General features: G+C 43.9%; 1 protein-coding gene and 1 long non-coding RNA gene across 2 annotated transcripts in view; one reads left to right on the top strand and one right to left on the bottom strand.

Moving 5' to 3' along the window:
- The window catches only part of LOC117506417 (dedicator of cytokinesis protein 3-like), a 544,822-nt gene that overhangs the window by 466,463 nt on the left and 57,554 nt on the right, over positions 1 to 20,805 (bottom strand). The gene's annotated exons all lie outside the window — the stretch shown is intronic.
- On the top strand, positions 10,193 to 19,935 carry LOC117506430. The gene is made up of 3 exons (XR_004559467.1): positions 10,193 to 10,204; positions 14,755 to 14,759; positions 19,789 to 19,935. It is a non-coding gene; the product is annotated as an uncharacterized LOC117506430 (long non-coding RNA).

The raw sequence follows: 20,805 nt of genomic DNA, 5'->3' as shown, positions 1-20,805 counted from the left end.
TCTGGCTTCGAGTTCAGTCTTAGTTGAGGAGTAGATGCATCGCCGTAAAGATATATAAGGTTGTTGTTCCACTAAACACGGCAGCGAAACTGTAAACTTAATGAGTGATCAGACACCACTGATGTAAGAGGCATGATCATCATCATCAAAGCCTCAAATGAGGACAAACGTTTTGGAAGAGTGGTGGTACTTCCCTCCGGTAGAGTTCCACAGACTGGTACTATCAATACATGAAGGTGATCTGTTCATGAAGCAACTTTATATAACGCATAGACAGATCCTTGCCATTTGATTGGTGGTTTGTATGTCACGTGATATGGATCATTCATCCCATTTGCCATTGTGTTCCATTGACCGTGCAAACTTGGTTCCATATGTTTTGTACCAATGCGCCACCACCGTGCGCTCACACGGGCAGCAATGGCCCTTATCTTAAAAACAAACAGTGGGGTTTGTTTAATTAACAGTACTCATTCTTGTAACACACATAAAAAAAACACATTGCGTACGACTTAAGTCGCCTGGAGGAATTTGCAGTACTCGCTGGGACGTCTCTACCTTAAGTACAAGTGCTGTCAGATTACAAGCTCTGCAAATTTCTTCCGCACTTTTTCACTGAACTGAGGAAAGCAGGAGACAGTCTGCACACGAAGAAGTCAATACACGGCATCAGGTACAGACTACATCATCAGGATTGTTAGGCAGTATATGAAACAAATAATGAATGTTTTTTTTTTATTCATGCAATGGAACAAATATTTCATTTGGTGAAAGATGGTGAAGATGGAGAATCCATTCATTGAGGCTGCACTCAGACATTCATTATTTGTTCACCAATGACCAAGAATAGGGCACAGGCGACCTTGAATCAGGGACATTCTCGGTGAGAGCTGAGCACACTAAACACTTGCACCGCTGTGCTGTCAACACAGAGATTTACTGTACTGTCATTATGTTGAGAAACAGCAGTTATACAATGTTGCAAATCGCTGCTTCCAGGGTGCGAGCCCCCCCCCCCCCCACCAAGCCACTCTAGCTTTATTGATTTATATTCCCCACTTCACTTGATGACACCTAAAATGGCCATTTAAAGCAATCATCAGTCTATATTTCACACCATAACCTGCTTACAGGACTGTTATCCCACTCAGCCGTTTCAGATGAAGCCTTTTTTTTTTTTTTTGCCTTGATGCGCCGTAATCAGATATGAGCCCCCAAAACTGACAAAGCTGTCAGCTCCAGAGCAACGTGTTGACCCTCGCCACCCTCAGGCTCTCAGTCAGACCCATTACTGGCCCATTATAGTAATTCAATGGGATGCTGTCGCCATGGCAGCCTGCAGGCAGATGAACATAGATTCATACGAAACCATGTTCACTGCAAAACATGTATATGTATATGTGCATATTTATGTACATGCACACAACAGAGTTTAAAAAAAGTCACTCATCATAACATGTTTAATCATTAATGAAGTATTTTATACTCAAGACTTTACATAATCCATAAATGTGGTGAACCTTTTTTTTTAAAGATGCATTCAGAGCAGACCCATGAAGTCACAGGTGAAACAGACCCCTCAAACAAAAAAAATACTGTAAATAAAATAAACAAATAAACAAAGAAAAAGACAGAGAAGACTTAATAACGCAACTTGACACCGTGATACAATCCAACGATACGAGAGAAAGTGGAGATAACAGTGAAAAGTGACATCTGATGAAATTAAGAGGCAACATCATGATGTACTTTCATCCCATCTGCTTGTATTACACTGACAGATGATTATGAAACACAACTAATATTAATCAAATCAAGCATTTGCCTGCAAAACATACTCAAAATGAAATCAGACATTTATAAAGAAGGATGGATATGAATTCATTTTATTATGGAAGGATGAGTTTTTCTCAAACCAATTACATTTTCAAACCCTGCAGTAAGATATAGTAAGCCACATAAACATTAGGGCCCCTTCACACATAGTACGAATAAGAACAACTCAGGGCGAATCACGGCGGAACAGCTCGTATGAGCGAACCACGAAAACATTGAGTCGACAGGCAAGCGTGAACAATGCCGCTGTGATGGTTTCATGCACGATGGAACACAATGCGAGCAGCTGCGCAATGTGTAGCCACATCGCACAGTTGTGATACATGCCACCAATGGGATTTGAAACTGCACTTTCCGAAATCTCTGATTGCCATCCAGAAACTTTACCACTGAGCTACCATCGCTGTCCTGTAAAAGTTGCGGGACAATGCCTGATATCAAGAAGGACATGGACGGATTTAAGAAAAAATAAAACCACACACCATATAAAAACACCGCATTTTATTGAATCCCTCTTATCAAGCAGACAATACAAGTATGACCTGTCGGTTCCTCTCTAGAGGACCCATGGTCACAGATGTACAGTCATGAAATGACATGAAGGATGAAGCAGTGTGCTCTCATGTCCACATCTGTTGGTGGTGTGTCCAGCCAGCCCCGCACGCGTGTCTTGTGGACGGCGGGCTGCAGAACAGACACCGCACCATGTGGAACAGAGCTCATGTGGGTGACGTGATGGTAATAAGAAAACCCATGATAGGTGCATTAAGAACCAACAGAGTATATATATATATATATATATATATATATATATATATATATATATATATATATATATATCTATATCTATATGTGTGTGTGTGTGTACATACACACACATACATACATACACACACAGTGGTGGGCACAGGTCCGCTAATCCGCTAACTGCTAATTAGTGATAGTAACTTTGTTAATGGATTAGCTTGTCAGGTAACTTTGAAAACCATCAGTGGACCAATTACCTTCCGCTAAATGTAGTTCCACTAACTTTCAGTCCGCTAACATTTTATTGCTGGCAGAGTGATTAAAGCCTAAAATCATACATATTAGCACCTGTCTGTTTTGCACGGTACATGCAGGCTACATTTGCACCCTGTTGCGCTGGAAATCCAGTCCAACGACGGGTAAAATGAGGTTGCACTGCCATCTCATCGTGATTGCAGCTTCTGCAAGGTGTGTCAAACGCAGGTCGGACATATCATGTGGCAGCCGAGGAGCCACACGAAGTCACGGAACCCGTCGAACCGGGGGCGAAAGGCGTGATTGAGCCAGGCCTCACACCACCGGACGAATGACGTCAAATGGCGTATTAACGGCCGTACGAGCCACTCTCGCTGGAGTCGACCAATGTTGTCACGCAAAGCACAAACATCCAACCGCACCTGCGAAGCACTTCAGTCAGCATGACAGTAGACAGCAGCACACCACAGATGAGGTGGCTGTGCGATTTACGACACAATGTCTAAGTCCACCACAAGTGGCCCATGTCTCTGCGAGCAACACAAATGGGATGCGACTGTGCTGAAGCCCTACCCTGCCGCCCCCCCCCCCCCCCCCCGCACATGATGTGGGAGTGAGCTCGCCACCCCGCATGCCTGCACACATGGCGTGCGACTATGGGGTGTGCACCCCCCCCAAACACATATGGCAACCACGATGCTCCCCATGCTCCCCAGTTCTACAGCTGGCAGCTGTAGAACACCCAGCATGTGCCGCTGGGGGTGGAATCATGACCACCAGCATCACCACACCCCCAGAACGCAAACAGAAATCAAACACCCTGTCGCAGCAGTGACTGACCAGCCATTTGGACTTGTGCAGTCGCACTGATGTGTCCATGAGTTGAGCACAACACAACTACATGCGGGTTGTGTTACAGCCGAGGTGGCCAGCTGCCCCCCGGGCTGTATTCCACCCGCACACATATGGCGGCGCCACACCAACCACCTCAAAAATTAAAATCACAATGGGTTACAAACCACTTATCACAACACTGTGTAATGAATTGATAAATTGACGGCCCGCCGCTGCAAGCACGCACCCCTGCCACCTGACGTTCACAGAACTAGTGACAGGCGGATGTCTATTGTGGTGACAGGTGTGCCCCTCCTCTGCCCGTGCGCACTGCTCCACGGCTCAGGACTGAGCATCATGCTTAATGCACCCTGCTGCACCATCCCCACTGTATCTCCATTCTGGCAGAAGTCCACATAGGATGCAGCTGAGCAGAACTCACCCCGTTTACATGTATACAGACAAAATAAAAACCACAACAGTAATAATAATCATAATATTAAACACCAGCATCCCCCTCGAGGGACAGGACACATGCGATAGTCTGGCAAGACCTCCCACAATCCACACAAGAGACGTGCGAGGGTGTCACTCGTGTGTCCTGTCCTTCGAGGGGGAGAGGTGCGCATGCACTTCTGGCATGTGTCGTGTCCCTTGGGCGATGTCTCGCGAGGCCCTCACACGTGTCTCGTGTTGGTGGTGGGGAGTCTTGCGAGGATGTTGCACGTGTCCTGTCCCTCAAGGGGGACAGGAGCACGTGCACTTTGGACATGTCGTGTCCCTGCATGTGTCTTGTGTCGGTCGACGGACGCGTCGCAAGGCTGTCACGTGTATCCCGTCCCTCGAGGGGGACAGGCACGCGTGCACTTCAGATGTGTGTCGTGTCCCTCAAGGGGGCTCGGTGGAGCTCCGTGTGACAGTCGGCCCCACTGGCAACATCGTGTCCCGGTGCAGGTGCGTCCCATGTCCTCCGTGGCCCAGGCCCAGGCTGGTTGCACAAACAGCCACGTATAGGCTACAGTACAAACCTGTGATAAGAACATCCATGATTTATACAAATGTGAATAAACATACCTTTACATGGTACATGTCTGTCATCAGATGGTTTATTTTTCTGTTTCTCAGGATGGGACAATGACCTTTGTCATGGTGTATATTTGTGTCAACAGATATTTAGGTCGATGCAGTATCAGACAACATGTGTCAATATGTTGGCAACAATTGAGCAGCAACAGTTTGAGGCTTGAGCCATGTGATGAAATGGTACTTGCCTTTTTGTGTCTCTAACTGTGTGGTGTTCATCTGTGGATTCGCAGCAGATATACACTGACATGTTGGCAGCATTCCCATGCTAATGACATGAGATGTGATTCTTGTTTTCATAAACCACTTAATTACGGAATAGGCCTCATTTGTCATGTAATTATTGTATTATTTATTAATTGTTGGCATTATGACTTAGTGCTTAGCTCAGATAAGATAATTATAGTGGGCGATTTTAACATCCACACAGATGCTGAGAATGACAGCCTCAACACTGCATTTAATCTATTATTAGACTCTATCGGCTTTGCTCAAAAAGTAAATGAGTCCACCCACCACTTTAATCATATCTTAGATCTTGTTCTGACTTATGGTATGGAAATAGAAGACTTAACAGTATTCCCTGAAAACTCCTTTCTCTCTGATCATTTCTTAATAACATTTACATTTACTCTGATGGACTACCCAGCAGTGGGGAATAAGTTTCATTACACTAGAAGTCTTTCAGAAAGCGCTGTAACTAGGTTTAAGGATATGATTCCTTCTTTATGTTCTCTAATGTCATATACCAACACAGAGCAGAGTAGCTACCTAAACTCTGTAAGGGAGTTAGAGTATCTCGTCAATAGTTTTACATCCTCTTTGAAGACAACTTTGGATTCTGTAGCTCCTCTGAAAAAGAGAGCTTTAAATCAGAAGTGTCTGACTCCGTGGTATAACTCACAAACTCGTAGCTTAAAGCAGATAACCCGTAAGTTGGAGAGGAAATGGCGTCTCACTAATTTAGAAGATCTTCACTTAGCCTGGAAAAAGAGTTTGTTGCTCTATAAAAAAGCCCTCCGTAAAGCTAGGACATCTTTCTACTCATCACTAATTGAAGAAAATAAGAATAACCCCAGGTTTCTTTTCAGCACTGTAGCCAGGCTGACAAAGAGTCAGAGCTCTATTGAGCTGAGTATTCCATTAACTTTAACTAGTAATGACTTCATGACTTTCTTTGCTAACAAAATTTTGACTATTAGAGAAAAAATTACTCATAACCATCCCAAAGATGTATCGTTATCTTTGGCTGCTTTCAGTGATGCCGGTATTTGGTTAGACTCTTTCTCTCCGATTGTTCTGTCTGAGTTATTTTCATTAGTTACTTCATCCAAACCATCAACATGTTTATTAGACCCCATTCCTGCCAGGCTGCTCAAGGAAGTCCTACCATTATTTAATGCTTCAATCTTAAATATGATCAATCTATCTTTGTTAGTTGGTTATGTACCACAGGCCTTTAAGGTGGCAGTAATTAAACCATTGCTTAAAAAGCCATCACTTGACCCAGCTATCTTAGCTAATTATAGGCCAATCTCCAACCTTCCTTTTCTCTCAAAGATTCTTGAGAGGGTAGTTGTAAAACAGCTAACTGATCACCTGCAGAGGAATGGTCTATTTGAAGAGTTTCAGTCAGGTTTTAGAATTCATCATAGTACAGAAACAGCATTAGTGAAGGTTACAAATGATCTTCTTATGGCTTCGGACAGTGGACTTATCTCTGTGCTTGTTCTGTTGGACCTCAGTGCTGCTTTTGATACTGTTGACCATAAAATTTTATTACAGAGATTAGAGCATGTCATAGGTATTAAAGGCACTGCGCTGCGGTGGTTTGAATCATATTTGTCTAATAGATTACAGTTTGTTCATGTAAATGGGGAATCTTCTTCACAGACTAAAGTTAATTATGGAGTTCCACAAGGTTCTGTGCTAGGACCAATTTTATTCACTTTATACATGCTTCCCTTAGGCAGTATTATTAGACGGTATTGCTTAAATTTTCATTGTTACGCAGATGATACCCAGCTTTATCTATCCATGAAGCCAGAGGATACACACCAATTAGCTAAACTGCAGGATTGTCTTACAGACATAAAGACATGGATGACCTCTAATTTCCTGCTTTTAAACTCAGATAAAACTGAAGTTATTGTACTTGGCCCCACAAATCTTAGAAGCATGGTGTCTAACCAGATCGTTACTCTGGATGGCATTTCCCTGATCTCTAGTAATACTGTGAGAAATCTTGGAGTCATTTTTGATCAGGATATGTCATTCAAAGCGTATATTAAACAAATATGTAGGACTGCCTTTTTGCATTTACGCAATATCTCTAAAATCAGAAAGGTCTTGTCTCAGAGTGATGCTGAAAAACTAATTCATGCATTTATTTCCTCTAGGCTGGACTATTGTAATTCATTATTATCAGGTTGTCCTAAAAGTTCCCTAAAAAGCCTTCAGTTGGTTCAGAATGCTGCAGCTAGAGTACTGACGGGGACTAGCAGGAGAGAGCATATCTCACCCGTGTTGGCCTCTCTTCATTGGCTTCCTGTTAATTCTAGAATAGAATTTAAAATTCTTCTTCTTACTTATAAGGTTTTGAATAATCAGGTCCCATCTTATCTTAGGGACCTCGTAGTACCATATTACCCCATTAGAGCGCTTCGCTCTCAGACTGCGGGCTTACTTGTAGTTCCTAGGGTTTGTAAGAGTAGAATGGGAGGCAGAGCCTTCAGCTTTCAGGCTCCTCTCCTGTGGAACCAGCTCCCAATTCAGATCAGGGAGACAGATACCCTCTCTACTTTTAAGATTAGGCTTAAAACTTTCCTTTTCGCTAAGGCTTATAGTTAGGGCTGGATCGGGTGACCCTGGACCATCCCTTGGTTATGCTGCTTTAGACGTAGATTGTGGGGGGGTTCCCATGATGCACTGTTTCTTTCTCTTTTTGCTCCGTATGCATCACTCTGCATTTAATCATTAGTGATCGATCTCTGCCCCCCTTCACGGCATGTCTTTTTCCTGGTTTTTTCCCTCAGCCCCAACCAGTCTCAGCAGAAGACTGCCCCTCCCTGAGCCTGGTTCTGCTGGAGGTTTCTTCCTGTTAAAAGGGAGTTTTTCCTTCCCACTGTGGCCAAGTGCTTGCTCATAGGGGGTCGTTTTGACCGTTGGGGTTTTTCATAATTATTGTATGGCCTTGCCTTACAATATGGAGCGCCTTGGGGCAACTGTTTGTTGTGATTTGGCGCTTTATAAATAAAAAGTTGATTGATTGATTGATTGATTATCAATAAGTCTGTTATTATTATTGTTACTATTATTAATATTACTATTACTATTATTACTGACATGGTTTGCAACACAGGCAGATTTTGTTCTTTGAGTGCTTGGTGGGCTGGCCCCATATGTGTATCTGGGCATTCGACCTGTCGGGAGGGCAGCCTTGGCGCAATGCAAGTGACACGTTCCGTCATGCCGCCATGCCACATTCCTGCTGTATTCGCACCGGCATTCATTCGTGTCTGCCCGAACATGTGTCCCTCCCGATGTCAGCACGATGTTTCTGTGGTTTGATGATTCCAACTGTTTGAAGGGGCCCTAAGTGATGGTCGCAACAGTGGGCAGGGTGCATAAAGACTAAAGCTCTGGCTCATTTTATGTTCTGGGCTTGTGTTTGTTTTTGAATTTACTCAGAAGCCCCTGCAGTGCTTAAACGTGAAAACTGGTTTATCAGTAGCTTACAGTGTACCGAGTCAAGTTAGTGGTTAGCTGTAACTTCGGTTTAACATTATAAAAGTTCACTTTTCAGTTAGTGGATTAGCGGTTATCAAAGCTAACTTGAGGGAGCCATGTCAGGAGAGTAGGGAGCCTGACAATTCACAAGAGTGTTGCTTTTGTCCAGAACAGCCTGAATCAGGAGATCAGAATGGGTGGGTGTATCGTCATGATTGAGCTGCCAACTTTTCGCCGCCCATAGTTCCAGTCATTTGTAATGCACAGCATCACAAAGGCGACATAAGACCTCCCGATAATCCTCTTTAATATTTTGCCTATCTGCTGAGTATTCATGATGCACCATCCCACAAGAGTCAGCATGACTGACCTTGCAGTGCACCTGTAATGCCTTCTTTGGACTCGGTGATGTTGGTTGTTTGCATTGCAATGACTGATTTGGTTTCCAGGTTGTACCCATAAACCCATGTTTCATCAACAGTGATTACTGTATTCAAGAATACAGGGTCAGTGTTTATGCATTCCAGCATGTCCTGCAAGACTTCCACTTGCTTCTACTCTGATGTCAGCAGCTTCGGCACCAGTTTTGCTGACAGTCTCTGCATGCCCAAATCCTATGTCAAAAAGGAATGTAGCGAACCTGTGCTTATCCACACCTCCTCCAAGTTCTTGTATAGTGAAACGATGGTCATCCATGACCAAAGTCCGTATTCTGTCAATCACTTGGTCATTTTTGCTTGTGGATGGCATAGTAGAACGTTTGTCACTTTCCACTGATGTGGGGCGATTTTTGAAGGGGTTATACCACTCTTTTATTTGTGTTTGCCTCATGGTACCTTCGTCAGAAGCCTGCTGAATCTTGCAAATGGTTTCAGCTTGAGTATCACCAAGCTTTTGACAAAATATGATGCAATACCTTTGCTTAAGTCGTTTCGTCATGTTATAGCAAATGAGATGCTGAAATGACCCACAATTCATGGAGGGAAATTGCATGTAAAGTTGGTTTGGCAGAAAGAAAGTCCCGGCCTTGTTCTCCACATTGCGCCCGCTACTATTTCGGTGGTAAATTGCATTACGACACCCAAACACAAGACAGAGAACTTTAAAAGGTCAACGTCACTGCATGGTAAATGGTAAATGGACTGCATTTATATAGCGCTTTTCAATCTGCATCAGAAGCTCAAAGCGCTTTACAATTATGCCTCACATTCACCCTGATGTCAGGGTGCTGCCATACAAGGCGCTCACTACACACCGGGAGCAATAGGAGATTAAAGGCCTTGCCCAAGGGCCCTTAGTGATTTTCCAGTCAGGCAGGGATTTGAACCCATGATCTTCTGGACTCAAGCCCAACACCTTAACCACTAGACCGTCACCTCCCCTAGACCGTCACCTCCCCTAATGTATTCCAACTGTTCCATGCTCTGTGGCATGGCCACAGAGTTGTAGAAGCATAAATCAGGCTTATGGCTGACTGCTCATGACTGATGTGCTCTGTGGAGTGTACAGTGAGGAAAACAAGTATTTGAACACCCTGTGATTTTAAAAGTTCTCCCACTTAGAAATCATGGAGGGGTCTGAAATTTTCATCTTAGGTGCATGTCCACTGTGAGAGACATAATCTAAAAAAAAAATTCTGAAATCACAATGTATTATTTATTTGTATGTTACTGCTGCAAATAAGTATTTGAACACCTGTGAAAATCAATGTTAATATTTGGTACAGTAGCCTTTGTTTGCAATTACAGAGGTCAAACGTTTCCTGAAGGTTTGTACACACTGGAGCAGGGATTTTGGTCCACTCCTCCATACAGATCTTCTCCAAATCTTTCAGGTTTGGAGTTTCAGCTCCCTCCAAAGATTTTCTATTAAGTTCAGGTCTGGAGACTAGCCAGGCCACTCCAGGACCTTGAAATGCGTCTTACGGAGGCCCTCCTTAGTTGCCCTGGCTGTGTGTTTGGGGTCATTGTCATGCTGGAAGACCCAGCCATGACCCATCTTCAATGCTCTTACTGAGGGAAGGAGGTTGTTTACCAAAATCTCGCAATACATGACCCCGTCCATCCTCCCTTCAATACGGTGCAGTCGTCCTGTCCCCTTTGCAGAAGAGCACCCCCAGAGTATGATGTTTCCACCCCCATGCTTCACGGTTGGGATGGTTTTCTTGGGGTTGTTCTCATCCTCTAAACATGGTAAGTGGAGTTGATTCCAAAAAGCTCTATTCTGGTCTCATCTGACCACATGACCTTCTCCCATGCCTCCTCTGGATCATCCAGATGGTCAGTGGTGAACTTCAAATGGGCCTGGACATGTGCTGGCTTGAGCAGGGGGACCTTGCTTATTAAAAAAAATCATACATTGTGATTTCCAGATTTTTTTTTTTTTTTTTTTTTTTTTAGATTATGTCTCTCCCAGTGGACATTCATGTAAGATGAAAATTTCAGACCCCTCCATGATTTCTAAGTGGGAGACTTGCAAAACAGCAGGGTGTTCAAATACTTATATATACTTATTGTATATATATATATATATATATATATATATATATGCAGGGGTGGTGGCCAAGTGGTTAATGCGCTTGGTTTCAGTTCAGAAGGCTCCGGGTTTAAATCCCACCCCTGCCACATTTCTCCATGTAATGTGGAGTTGCGTCATGAAGGGCATCCGGCGTAAAACCTGTGCCAATTCAACATGCAGATCCACCTTGGCTTTGCTGTGGCGATCCCGAGTGCAAACAAGGGAGCAGCCAAAGGGACTTACTATATATATATATATATATATATATATATATATATATATATATATATATATATATATATATATATATACATACATACATACATACATACATATGTGTGTGTGTATGTCAACAGTTAAATAAATTAAACTTTAATGAGCAAGTTACAACAGTGGGCACCCATACATAAAAAGTGTACATAACAAATAGCACAACACTCACTGTAATGCCATAGCAACCAAGTGTCATCATCATCTGCTAACCAATGAGGTTTAATATTTTTTCTTCCTTGTGTTAGTCTTGACCCTAACAGTAGCAACTGCACCCAACTAAATCCATCCATCATAACAGCTGATAACACAGAAAGCCAATGAGGTTCAGAACCATTTGAAAGGATGTTGTTGTGGGCTGGGGTGTTTGGCTGGTTTGGTTTTTGTTTTCTGTTTCTCCCACCAGGTGGTATGCATTCAGGACTGAGTGGCTGAGCATCAGGACCTCACCCTGAACACCTGAGGCTTGTTATCACGTGCAGGTCATCAGGACTCACAGCTGTGGTGTATTTTGTCATAATCAGAGATTGCTGCATTTAAACCTAGAATGCACAGTGTGTGATTGCCAGAGACTCGACCTTGTGAGCAGACGTGTGAGATCGACGTCAGGAGAACAATCTCACCATCACGGACGCAGAGACCGCTCCAGGTTTGACGCCACAGTCTGTGAAGGAGGATTGGGTGAGGTCTCACGCTCTTCAGCACACTTCCTGAGGTAATTTGGTTTTGGTGACTTTTATGAAGTAATGACAGTGGATTTGGTGTTCTTCACACCTTGTGTTAGTGAGCTGTCACGTTATGCTAATTGTCTAATCAGCTTCTGCTGCAGTGGAGATTTGAACTGAGTTGTTCCGTGCCTGCAGGGTGAGAAGCTGATGTATGGATTTAAGCCAGGAAGTGTTTGCTGATTGCGTGCACCTTTGAGTTGTGTCTCTCTGTGTGGAGTTGGACTCACCTCATGTTTTCTTTCTTCACAGACTCGGTTTGTCGCGGCCACCTGGGGGGTGTCGGCGGGGTCCCTGGGTCCGAACTGCTGTGGCTCCGGACCGTTTGCGCTGTTAAGAGCGCGCCGTGTTTCCACCTCACCAGACCGCGGACTTTTTTTTAGTTGTTTGAGCACTGCATCTCACTGTTATGTTGATTAAATTCTGTTATCCTTCGAACCGTGCTCTGCTTATTTTATGCTTGGTCCTTCAAACGCTGGGTCGGTGCTCCGACCGCGTCCGAAACATAACAGTAGTCTCTGGCCATTTAACAATGGACCAGCGGAAGCAGAGACGGTATTTTTGCCGGGAAGGCTGCAGCAGATGTTGGAGCTGATCCGGGATCAGTTGCGGGTGCGCTCCGCCCGGGTTGTGCGCGTTGGTGCGCGCATGGCGGAGTTTACAGCTTGGGTCGCGTCGCACCCCGCTGTTACAGCTGTAGCCCCGTCTCCTCCAGTGCAGCGGGCTCCGACGCCTGTTGTAGCAGCCCCGGTGGTTTTTAGTTTGCACTTTAAGCTGTTTGGTATAACCTGCTGTTATTTACAGCAGTGTGAATGGGTTTTTACTCTGTTACCACGGGGATTTTCTTATTTGGCACTTTGGCTCCCTCTGTTGGTGACAGAGTCACATTACCGTTCAGGTTCAAAGGATGGAAAACACAATGTTTTTCCATTCTTTGCACTTGACGACGTAGGCCAATGTTTTTTTTTTATTGGTCTATTATCTGTTTCTTGTTTTAGTATGAGTTGTTTTTATCAGGGGTTAATTTGTTGTTTTTGTGGGTTTTTAAAGCACTGTCTGTGGTCTGGTGGAGTTGAATATACAGGCTGTCTGGAGCATAGTTGGACCCAGGTGACTTTATGTTAGTCTGTTAGTCTTTCTTTTTTATTTCTTTTGGTTTCACCTCCCAGGGTTTGATGGGACGGTCCTCTGGGGGGTGATGGGGGGGGTAATTGGGTTGTTTTTTCTTTTTTCTTTTTTTTTGTTGTGCCCTCTCTTCTCCTCTGGCTCCAGCCGTGTGGGCCGTACGTTGTCGGCGTTGCTGGAGTGGTGCAGTTTGGTTATGCTGGGCGTTTCCCAGGTAACCTCTGCACGGGGGGGGGGGGTTGGGGTATTTTTTTTTAATTCCCTTTACAACCTCCAGCCTTGGCGCGCCTCTGTGCCGTTTGCCATTGGCGTTGCTGGGGTGGTGCAGTTCGGTTATGCTGGGCGTTTCCCAGGTAACCTCTGCACCCGGGTGGGGGGGGGTTTAGGGGTGTTTTTTGTTACTTCCCTGTTCCACCTCCGGCTTCAGCGCGCCTTTGAGCCGTACGCCATCGGCGTAGCTGAGGTTTGGGGCAGTGGAATATAGCCGTGGCTGGTTTAAAAGTCGGAGGGGTGGCGCCGTCTTGTGCCGTATGCCATTACCGCTGTTCCACTCCTCCCGGTTGACTTTTGGGGTATAGTCGTGGTTGGTGACACTGGACGTACTTCCAGTTTCCACTGCGCTGAGGGGGTGGGGTTGGGGTTGTTTTGTTTGTATTTTTGTTTTGTTTTGTTTTTCCCCCAGTTTCCGCCCTCAGGGTGTGACTGTGGTGTCCTCTGGGGGGGAAAGGACTGTGGGGCCATCTAGCCGTAGACGGCCGGGGCTGGGTCTGTTAGTCATGAGGGGGGGGCGTCTCCTGGGGTTTGATGGAACGGTCCTCTGGGAGGCGCTGGGAGTCCCCGTGGGTGACTTTGGATCCCAGAGGGACCTCGACTGTGGTTATTACTCCTGGAGCAGGCGGGATGTCCTCTGGGGGGTGTTGGTCCCTACATGTCGTCCGGGGGGGGGGGGGGGGGTGTTAGCATTTTTTTTTGTTTGTTTGTTTGCAAGCTTAAGTTTGGGTTGTGTTTTTTCTTTTCTCCTCTTCCCGGGGTTTGATGGAACGGCCCTCTGGGGAGGGGGGGTTGGTATGGTTGTTTGTGTTCGTCTTTTTTTTGTTTATGACTAAGCAGATTTTAACACATAGTCGGAAGAAGGCTGAGTGCACAGGTTTAAGAACTCCTGGCCAAACTTATGCAAAGTGAACTAAAGCAAGAGTCGACAGGAATGAACGCAAAGGTGGAGACTCTAACAGGTTTGCTAAACGAAACAGAGGGCAAGACCATTCAAGTCAACAAGGGATGTCTCTGCACTGGAGTGTCAGCTGCAGAGCAGTCTGTTGCAGACAGGCTCAGGATGGGAAAGGACGGGCTCCAGGATGAGAGTGATGGTCTCGGCACGGAGTTCCCTGTTGACAGAGAAGAGGCGGCTGGGAGCGTGCGTTATCCAGCTGAGGGAAGAGCTGGAGAGGCTCAACATTGAGATGATCAATGACTGCATGAAGAGATTAACGTTGCAGGTGGAGCAGCTGATGATGGAGCTGTCATCAGAGCACAGTAACGCACAGCTCCTGGAGACGGGCCTTTCCCAGCTGGATCGTCAGCACAAGGAGCTGAAGCTGCAGGAGGTGTTTTTTGTTCCCAGCCAACATTCCAGCCATGGTCCCTGGAGGGGGGCTTTGTTTTTCCTGGCCCAGGTCCGTGTGGTCGCCGGGAGGCTTCCCGTGAGGGTGGGGTACTGTTGTGGGCTGGGGTGTTTGGCTGGTTTGGTTTTTGTTTTCTGTTTCTCCCACCAGGTGGTATGCATTCAGGACTGAGTGGCTGAGCATCAGGACCTCACCCTGAACACCTGAGGCTTGTTATCACGTGCAGGTCATCAGGACTCACAGCTGTGGTGTATTTTGTCATAATCAGAGATTGCTGCATTTAAACCTTGAATGCACAGTGTGTGATTGCCAGAGACTCGACCTTGTGAGCAGACGTGTGAGATCGACGTCAGGAGAACAATCTCACCATCACGGAAGCAGAGACTGCTCCAGGTTTGACGCCACAGTCTGTGAAGGAGGATTGGGTGAGGTCTCACGCTCTTCAGCACACTTCCTGAGGTAATTTGGTTTTGGTGACTTTTATGAAGTAATGACAGTGGATTTGGTGTCCTTCACACCTTGTGTTAGTGAGCTGTCACGTTATGCTAATTGTCTAATCAGCTTCTGCTGCAGTGGAGATTTGAACTGAGTTGTTCCGTGCCTGCAGGGTGAGAAGCTGATGTATGGATTTAAGCCAGGAAGTGTTTGCTGATTGCGTGCACCTTTGAGTTGTGTCTCTCTGTGTGGAGTTGGACTCACCTCATGTTTTCTTTCTTCACAGACTCGGTTTGTCGCGGCCACCTGGGGGGTGTCGGCGGGGTCCCTGGGTCCGAACTGCTGTGGCTCCGGACCGTTTGCGCTGTTAAGAGCGCGCCGTGTTTCCACCTCACCAGACCGCGGACTTTTTTTTAGTTGTTTGAGCACTGCATCTCACTGTTATGTTGATTAAATTCTGTTATCCTTTCAACCGTGCTCTGCTTATTTTATGCTTGGTCCTTCAAACGCTGGGTCGGTGCTCCGACCGCGTCCGAAACATAACAGATGTTCTGCTTTATAAAAAAGAGATTGTCTGAGTTTGATCATTCAAAATTCAAAGATTAACTTTGACCTCTGTGATAAAAATGTTAATAAAACTGATTGATGAGAAAATAAATTAGAGAGACCCATCTGTCATTCATGAGTGACTGAAAGACAAAAGGCTTTGTACTATGAATTGATAATAATTGAAAGTGATGTGGAACTCAACCTCAATCTGATAATGACAGAATAAAAATGTGCAGAGGAGAAAACTCAGCTTGATGGATGATGCGACGCAATGGTGCTGCATTTATAAATAGCTTTTCTATGTGAAATATTCATTAGACTAAGTGAGAGATAGCTGAATAAAAGGGAGGAAAACTGCAGGAAAGAAAGAGATTTAGAGGGTTTGCCAAGACTAACAGTTTTATGGGCAGAGAGAATATAGAAAGGAGGCAAGATTTCAGAGATATGAGCCATTTAGAAGAAAGTGGAGAAATAGTGGGAAACAGATAATTGGGTCATGGCAACTATCCTGTAACCTTCAGTGTCACCCATTGTTTATCTCCTCACCCATGCAGAGATGGAGTCAACCCCCCCTCCAAAAAAAAAAACAAAACCTAACAAAAACAGAAATAAACACAAACATGGAATAAATAAGGGGGAGGTAATCCTTCTTCTGCCACTGCCTGAATAAGTAATTGTTTTTCTCACCTTGGGGTCCAGGCTCGTTAAAACGGAAAAACCTGCTTTCGTCTGTGGAGATGCTGCAAGGTATGACTCACTGTGGATAAAGTCAGGGAATACATAGTGGGCGGTGAGGGCCATGCACCATATCGTAGTAGGTGGAGAGTCAAAGATCATGAGTACAATAGAGATACTTTATAAACTAAACAGAAAACAGTTTGTCAGGGTATCTGCCGCAACCACAACAGTGTCAGTTTGCTTTACTTACAAGCCCGCTGCGGTGGTTTATCACGGATGGAGAACGTGCCATTCTCAGTGAAAAACACTCAATATGACTTGCTGTTTGCATCGTACTATAACATGCTACATAACACATGCTACATTTAAGGATATGATTCCTTCTTTATGTTCTCTAATGCCATATACCAACACAGTGCAGAGTAGCTACCTAAACTCTGTAAGTGAGATAGAGTATCTTGTCAATAGTTTTACATCCTCATTGAAGACAACTTTGGATGCTGTAGCTCCTCCAAAAAAGAGAGCTTTAAATCAGAAGTGCCTGACTCCGTGGTATAACTCACAAACTCGTAGCTTAAAGCAGATAACCCGTAAGTTGGAGAGGAAATGGCGTCTCACTAATTTAGAAGATCTTCACTTAGCCTGGAAAAAGAGTCTGTTGCTCTATAAAAAAGCCCTCCGTAAAGCTAGGACATCTTTCTACTCATCACTAATTGAAGAAAATAAGAACAACCCCAGGTTTCTTTTCAGCACTGTAGCCAGGCTGACAAAGAGTCAGAGCTCTATTGAGCTGAGTATTCCATTAACTTTAACTAGTAATGACTTCATGACTTTCTTTGCTAACAAAATTTTGACTATTAGAGAAAAAATTACTCATAACCATCCCAAAGATGTATCGTTATCTTTGGCTGCTTTCAGTGATGCCGGTATTTGGTTAGACTCTTTCTCTCCGATTGTTCTGTCTGAGTTATTTTCATTAGTTACTTCATCCAAACCATCAACATGTTTATTAGACCCCATTCCTGCCAGGCTGCTCAAGGAAGTCCTACCATTATTTAATGCTTCAATCTTAAATATGATCAATCTATCTTTGTTAGTTGGTTATGTACCACAGGCCTTTAAGGTGGCAGTAATTAAACCATTGCTTAAAAAGCCATCACTTGACCCAGCTATCTTAGCTAATTATAGGCCAATCTCCAACCTTCCTTTTCTCTCAAAGATTCTTGAGAGGGTAGTTGTAAAACAGCTAACTGATCACCTGCAGAGGAATGGTCTATTTGAAGAGTTTCAGTCAGGTTTTAGAATTCATCATAGTACAGAAACAGCATTAGTGAAGGTTACAAATGATCTTCTTATGGCTTCGGACAGTGGACTTATCTCTGTGCTTGTTCTGTTGGACCTCAGTGCTGCTTTTGATACTGTTGACCATAAAATTTATTACAGAGATTAGAGCATGTCATAGGTATTAAAGGCACTGCGCTGCGGTGGTTTGAATCATATTTGTCTAATAGATTACAGTTTGTTCATGTAAATGGGGAATCTTCTTCACAGACTAAAGTTAATTATGGAGTTCCACAAGGTTCTGTGCTAGGACCAATTTTATTCACTTTATACATGCTTCCCTTAGGCAGTATTATTAGACGGTATTGCTTAAATTTTCATTGTTACGCAGATGATACCCAGCTTTATCTATCCATGAAGCCAGAGGATACACACCAATTAGCTAAACTGCAGGATTGTCTTACAGACATAAAGACATGGATGACCTCTAATTTCCTGCTTTTAAACTCAGATAAAACTGAAGTTATTGTACTTGGCCCCACAAATCTTAGAAGCATGGTGTCTAACCAGATCGTTACTCTGGATGGCATTTCCCTGATCTCTAGTAATACTGTGAGAAATCTTGGAGTCATTTTTGATCAGGATATGTCATTCAAAGCGCATATTAAACAAATATGTAGGACTGCCTTTTGCATTTACGCAATATCTCTAAAATCAGAAAGGTCTTGTCTCAGAGTGATGCTGAAAAACTAATTCATGCATTTATTTCCTCTAGGCTGGACTATTGTAATTCATTATTATCAGGTTGTCCTAAAAGTTCCCTAAAAAGCCTTCAGTTGGTTCAGAATGCTGCAGCTAGAGTACTGACGGGGACTAGCAGGAGAGAGCATATCTCACCCGTGTTGGCCTCTCTTCATTGGCTTCCTGTTAATTCTAGAATAGAATTTAAAATTCTTCTTCTTACTTATAAGGTTTTGAATAATCAGGTCCATCTTATCTTAGGGACCTCGTAGTACCATATTACCCCATTAGAGCGCTTCGCTCTCAGACTGCGGGCTTACTTGTAGTTCCTAGGGTTTGTAAGAGTAGAATGGGAGGCAGAGCCTTCAGCTTTCAGGCTCCTCTCCTGTGGAACCAGCTCCCAATTCAGATCAGGGAGACAGATACCCTCTCTACTTTTAAGATTAGGCTTAAAACTTTCCTTTTCGCTAAGGCTTATAGTTAGGGCTGGATCGGGTGACCCTGGACCATCCCTTGGTTATGCTGCTTTAGACGTAGATTGTGGGGGGGTTCCCATGATGCACTGTTTCTTTCTCTTTTTGCTCCGTATGCATCACTCTGCATTTAATCATTAGTGATCGATCTCTGCCCCCCTTCACGGCATGTCTTTTTCCTGGTTTTTTCCCTCAGCCCCAACCAGTCTCAGCAGAAGACTGCCCCTCCCTGAGCCTGGTTCTGCTGGAGGTTTCTTCCTGTTAAAAGGGAGTTTTTCCTTCCCACTGCGGCCAAGTGCTTGCTCATAGGGGGTCGTTTTGACCGTTGGGGTTTTTCATAATTATTGTATGGCCTTGCCTTACAATATGGAGCGCCTTGGGGCAACTGTTTGTTGTGATTTGGCGCTATATAAAAAAATTGATTGATTGATTGAACACCTTGGACAGAGTGTTCCTTCAGAATCCAGAACTACCTTCCCAAACATTTAGCTGGGTCATTGGGACTTTACATTCATGGGTCATTTCTGTCATTTGTCATTGCCATGCAGTTCTCCCCCCTCATCCATTTTGTTTGTTTTTTGTTGTTTGCGCTTAGTTGACATCATAATTTTTGGAACACTGTGTTTATTTATTTTAAATTGACACACATACAACTATACATCAGAATTATTTCTCAGCACTGTGCAAAAACATTAAGAAAACAAAACGTTAATAACAAGAATACAAGAAAACTCCCTCCCCAGACATAACACTTCTTTGTGAACACATTTGTCTTAATAAACAATCAAATTCTCAATTTCACCATGTACAAAAAAAAAGAAAAAAAAAAAAGAAAAAATGTCAGGTTTGCAGATTACAGTCACCATTTTACAATTCTTTTACATTCAGTTCACATTTTTCACAAATTCTCTAAATGGTCCCCATATCTCTTCAAACATTGCCAGTTTCCCTTTCCTAATACACGTAATCTTTTCTAGAGGAAAAACTATGAGCATTTGTTTCACCAAGTATGCAAAACTGGGCCTGTCTTTTTCCAAAAATATAGCAATTGATCTTTTTGCTTGCAGGAGACCCATGTTGATCACTATTTGTTCATTCTTGCTAAAGTTATATTGTCCAGGATAAATTCCCAAAATAAAAAGTGCAGAGTTTATTGCTATGTTCTTTGATATAATAGTCTGTAGGGGTGGTGGCCAAGTGGTTAATGCACTTGGTTTCAGTGCAGAAGGTTCCCGGTTTGAATCCCACCCCAACCACATTTCTCAATGTGATGTGGAGTTGCGTCAGGAAGCGCATCCAATTTGTGCCAATTCAACATGCAGATCCACCTTGGATTTGCTGTGGCAACCACGAGTACAACACAAGGTAGCAGCCGAAGGGACTTACTTTTACTTACTTTGATATAATAGTCTCTATTGCTTTTTTAACCTCCTCCCAGAAAAGTCCAACCTTAGTACACTGCCACATGCAGTGGAATAACATCCCTTTATTCCCATTACATTCTGTACACACATCTGGCATGTTACTATTACATCTGTTCAATTTTAGCAGTGTGATGTAAGTTCTAATGAACCTTTAATACTGCATGAGCTTAAACCGGGTATTAATTGATTGTGTGTGAGTTTTGGTATATGCTGATTGTCAGTCCTCTTGTGATATATTTATTGCTAAATCCTCATTCTAATCCAATTACATTTTTTCCGCAAATCGGCTTGGTATACAGAACAATCTGCAAAGGTATAATTTCTGTTCTTGGGCACTCACTCAAAGAGCCCCTTGAAGTGCAGCGAAATTACCAATTGTATATGTTGCTAAGGAAAATAATAAATATTTGGCCAATCAGCATCGCCAAATTTAATGCCTTGGGTCACCCCTGGATTTATCAAAGTGCTGCTGTTTTTGGCG

Source organism: Thalassophryne amazonica, chromosome 3 (assembly GCF_902500255.1).
Source record: "Thalassophryne amazonica chromosome 3, fThaAma1.1, whole genome shotgun sequence".
Classification (NCBI taxonomy): domain Eukaryota; kingdom Metazoa; phylum Chordata; class Actinopteri; order Batrachoidiformes; family Batrachoididae; genus Thalassophryne; species Thalassophryne amazonica.
The sequence above is the reverse complement of the archived record's forward strand: the minus strand, read 5'-3'. Positions and strand labels throughout refer to the sequence as shown.